The sequence below is a fragment of the Vombatus ursinus genome, unplaced genomic scaffold (genome assembly GCF_900497805.2).
Source record: "Vombatus ursinus unplaced genomic scaffold, bare-nosed wombat genome assembly UNPS02010461.1, whole genome shotgun sequence".
Lineage (NCBI taxonomy): Eukaryota > Metazoa > Chordata > Mammalia > Diprotodontia > Vombatidae > Vombatus > Vombatus ursinus.
Genome location: NW_020950239.1, coordinates 13,843,383 through 13,848,652, shown reverse-complemented (window position 1 = coordinate 13,848,652; position 5,270 = coordinate 13,843,383). Strand labels below are relative to the sequence as shown.

At 32.0% G+C, this 5,270-nt stretch overlaps 1 non-coding gene across 1 annotated transcript; it reads right to left on the bottom strand.

The window, feature by feature from the left end:
- Positions 1–3,417: 3,417 nt before the first annotated feature.
- On the bottom strand, positions 3,418–3,521 carry LOC114037680. The gene has a single exon (XR_003568486.1). It is a non-coding gene; the product is annotated as a U6 spliceosomal RNA (small nuclear RNA).
- Between the last annotated feature and the right edge of the window lie 1,749 nt (positions 3,522–5,270).

Sequence of the window (5,270 nt, the reverse complement as noted above, 5' to 3'; positions counted from 1 at the left end):
CTTGAAATTATCACTTTTGTCAACAAATAACTGTAGAAAATAGTTTCAGATAATTTCCTTCATTTCCTCTTCATTTGTTGTGAGTTCTTTTTTCATTTTTTGATATAATTTGGTTGTCTCTCTTTTTAAAAATTAAGTTAGTTAAACATTTATCTATTTTATTGGTTTTTTTAAAGCAGCTCCCAGTTTGATCAATCTAATAATCTTTTTCATTTTAATTTCATTAATATCTTTTTTAATTTTCAGAATTTCTACTTTGTTATTTAGTCAAGGATTTTAAAATATTGCAAATTTTTAAAAATTGTATGTTGATTTGTTCTTTATTTTTGTTGATGAAAGTGTTTAAAATTGCAATTTTTTCCTTTTTTATCTGTATATCATAAGTTTTGGATTTTTCAAATTATTGTCATTTTCTTCAATAAATTTTTTCTATTGTTTCTGTAATTTTCCCTTTCAATCTACCAGTTCTTTTTGTTGTTGTTGTTCAGTCATTTTAGTTGTGCCCAACTCTTCATGACCCCATTTGGAGTTTTCTTGGCAAAGATGCTAGAGTGGTACCATTTCATTTTCCAGTGGATTAAAGCAAACAGAGATTAATTGACTTGACCAGGGTCACACAACTACTAAGTGTCTGAAGCTGGATTTGAATTCAGGTCTTCTTGACTCCAGGCCCAGCACTATTGAGACACCTAGCTGTCTCAGTTCTTTACAGTTATGTAATTTAGTCTCCAATCAATTTCTTAATTTTTTCTTTAAGGACTCATTAATAAGTAAAATTTGAATCACATTATGATTTACAAATAATGCATTTGGTATTTCTACTTTTTTAAAAGAAACTAATGTTCATTTTTTTTTTTTTGCAAAAGTAAGACACAGCTCAGTGACAGAGTTTTATCATTTCTAGTTTTTCTAAAGTTCTATTCAGGTCATTAACTTCTTTATTGTTTATTTTGTTTTTAGATTTTTCTGGTTCTGAAAAGAGTATATTAAGACCTCCCCATGTGGTTTTATCATCTATTTATCTGTCCAATTTAATTAACGTTTCCTTTATGTGTGTATATTCTGTATCCTATACACACATACATACACACAATACACGTACACATAAAAATTGATGTTACATATATTGCCTCTTGTGACCATGGCTTTATTTGAAATCATGATTGCTATCCCTAGATTGTTTTTTGTTTTTACTTTCTGGAGAGAGATATCTGTTGAGACAGGCAGGGGATGTGATAGATCAAGGCCCTTCCTTGTGTCCATGCTCATGGCAAATATTACTGTTGTGTTCTATAAAAGTCTAGGAAGCTTGCTCCACAGAAAGATGGAACAGACAAAAGTATGATCTGGGGGAGTTAGAGATATATTTGTACATGTATATGCATATACATGTACATATAGTATAGTGAACATATTTGACCACATTACCAAAACATAACAAATGATGACTTGTATGAGATAAGTTATTTAAAAGACATTATCAAGTGTATTTATAATCAGAAAAGAACAATCCAGTTTTTAAAAATGAGACACAGCAGATGGACGACTCAACTGTTAGCACCCCTAAGGTACTAAAAGAACAAAAGGAAGGCCTTTAGTCCACTAGATAGATTGTCCTTAGAGAATTTATTAAAAAAATTAAGATACATCTCATAGAATGAGGAGAGAGGGATTAAAATTGGCTATGGTGGAGGTAGTGTCCATATCAATACTTTTGGGTGTTATTCTAGTTCTAGTGTTATTCTGTTCAAAGTACAGAATAACTTGACTTGTCCTAAGATAAACTATATCATTATTTTTCTTCTTCCACTCAGTCAGCAGGGCAGGCAGAGACAGATCACCTCAATATGTCTAAGGAAATTCTCAAGCTTCCAAGAAAGGTTCCTGTTTATCCCAGTCCACTTCTAGAATGTTCTATGAGGTCTTAGATTGTTCCTCCTGCAGTCATATGCATTTGTTCTTGTATAACAACAGTTTTGGAGGGGACTGGACATTTAATTTCATAGGTATATGGAATTCTTGGCAAGGAAACTTTCCAATGGAGATCACAATCTGCTCTATAACTTAGAGTCTTACAGAGTTGCCTAGAGATCGGAGAAGTTGCTTAATTTGTCCTGGGTCACACAGCCAGTCTTAGTCTTTGTGAACCTGAAGTCCACTCTAATCACTACCTTAGGCATAACACAATGTAACAAAATACATATTCTCACATAAAACATAATATAACACCATGTTTCTTTGAGGCTTGTGTTACATTCTAGCACAAACCAATGAAATCACAGATCTGCCAAAGCACCGCTATCTTAGGATCTTAGCAAGAATAAGGAATAACAGATGGAGAGTTTGAGTGTTGCACTCAGAGCTATGAAATTAACAGCAACAAAAAAAAACCAGATGAAGGCCTATAGCACATTATGATTTTTAAAATTAAATTAATTTTTTAAATTAACAAGCACTTATTTTCTCCCCAACTGAATAACCAAAAATAAATAAATAATAAAACTTATAATAATTATGCACAGTCAAGCAAAGCAAACTCATGCATTGGCCATGTTCAAAAATACATTTCTTATTCTGCCTTGTGAATCTATGCTCTCTCTCAGGAAGTGGTATCATATGTCATCTCCTGTCCTCTGGTGGAAAAAAAAAAGTTTTTTCATTGCACTATTAGAGTTCTCAAGCTTTTTGAAGTTTTTTTTTTTTTAATAATGTTGTTATTGTTTAAATTGTTCCCTTGGTTTGGCTCACTTTATCACAGGCCTTTCCAGTTTTCTCTGAAACTATCCATATCATTATTTCTTATGTCATAATAACATTCCATTACATTTATATACCATAATTTGTTGAGCTATTCTTCAACATATGGACACCCCCTAACTTTCCGATTCTTTGCTATAACAAAAAGAGCTACTATAAATATTTTTGTACATATGGGTCCATTTCCTCTTTCTTTGATATCTTTAAGGTTTAGATTTAGAAACAGTATTATTGGTATACACAGTGTAGTGACTTTTAGGGCATAGTTCCAACTTGCTTTCCAGAATGGTTGAACCAATTACCAACTCCACCAACAGTGTGTTGGTGTACCTATTTCCTTCCACTCCTCCAAGGATTGTCATTTCCTTTTTTTGTCATCAGTGCCAATATGATGGGTCTGAGGTAGAATTTCAGACTTGCATTAATTTGTACTTCTCTATTAATGGAACAATTTTTGAAAAATATGTTTGTTGATACCTTAGGTTTCTCAATTTGAAAACTACCTATTTGAGTCAATTAAGTGAATGGCTACTGTTCTTATAAGTTTGAATCTGTTGTTAACATATATTATACTACTATCATAGAAAATTGCCATGATTTTCTCAGTTGATTCTCTTATAGTTTTAACTGCACTTTTTTTGCGTGCAAAACCATTTTAATTAGAATATGGAATTCTTCACAAATTTGTGTGTCATTTTCATATAGGGGCTGCACAAACCTTCTCTTTGCTGTTCTAATTTTAATCTATTTCCTGACAAAAGGAGGACACACAGCATATTGGGCACATTCTCTATGAAGAATTTATGGAAATTCAGGGAAAAGATTTTCATGGTGATATTGTGAATGTGTTGCTATCTGCACAAAGAGAAGAAATACCTACAACCATGTGTGATTAGCTCCACTAAAGTAGTGAAGAATTATTATTCTCAGCAAAGAAATGTTAAGATTGATCTGTGGTATAATTGATTTGGATCTTCTTTCAACAATGAAGGCTGTAAGCCATCCGTGCATATCTACCCATTCCATAAACTCTTGTCCATATTCTTCTACATGTTTTCTACTTTTTAAAGTTGCATACTTAATTCAATGATCTGTTGTTTTTGTCTTTTATTGATGAAAGAGTTAGAGATCTAAATTTTCCCTTACATATTTCTTTTGCTTCATTCCAAAAGCTTTTTGGCGGGTTGTCTCATAACTGTAATTTTCTTTTATGAAATTGCCTATTGCTTCTATGGTTTGTTCTTTGTCCCATCAATACTTTTTTTCTTGTTTCAAATGACAACATGATTTTATTAAAATACCCCAGCAAAATATTAGTGTAAATAACATGAAATTAATTTTGTAAGAAAGATCTCATCAACACAAGCACCACAAATGATATGACTCCTGGATTTTAACAATAGTTAATAAATGAAAGTTATGATATAAATACTTAATGATTGATATGATGAAGTTTTGAGATGAGTAACTTCTGTATGATCATAGTTCCCTAGTCACATTATTTGGAAAGAAGAAATAAGCAAGTTCTATATGCATGCATCAGAATTGGATGTAGCTGAAAGATTTTACTAGTTTCATTTACTTTGGCCAGCATATGTAGACCCATGAGAAGAAGAAAATATCACTAGATCTTGCTAGAAATAGTGATATCTTCTGCTTGAGGTAACCTTCATAGACTAGTAGCTTTTAAGTGTATCTGATCCTACTATATATGGAAACACAGTCATATTTAACATTATAAATTTATATTTTAAGACATTAAAAATAACATTAAATAATGACAAAACAATAGTTTTTCATTGGTACAGACACACAATGTATAATTCATCTTGCTTTGTTTTAGAGGACAAAACCAGATCTAGACATTTTTCTTCTGAATGGGCTTCAAGTATTCTGAATAGTAGCTGCACTATTCCCACTGCATTAAAAAAATAGCAATACAAATATGATGTCCCAAAAGTCTGAGTGTAGTTCCAAGGTTAAATAACTTTAAACTGCACTAAGACTTCTGGGACACTGTGAATAAAAACTCATCAAATATATATAGCCAAAGCAGTCTGTTTTTGACCCACCAATTCCTTAGGATTAAATTATTTAGTCTACATTTAAGTTTAAATCAAATTTTCAAAGGCTCTTTATTGATTTTATTTTTATTTTGTTATGGATGTGTGTAATATTTCTGCTTTTCTTCAAAGATTTATGGTATATTATGTCCAATGCTGAGGGAACTGAGGGAATGAGGACAGCAATTGGGTAATTTCTGAAATTAAGTAACCACACTGATTTTAACTTGTGACTCAGTTCTGGAGTTAACTCAGTTTCCTTTTTATTCAATTATGGGTCTAGTCCAATTTCTGTCTTGTGAGAAAACTTTATTCAATTGTGGGACCTGGGAGAAAAACTTACTATATTGTTTGAACCTATCCCTATTCCCTGCATGGCTGGGAGACTGGACAACCCCTACTCCTAAAGTTGGAGACCCTTAACCAAAGCCTAGGTTAGTTATTCTGACC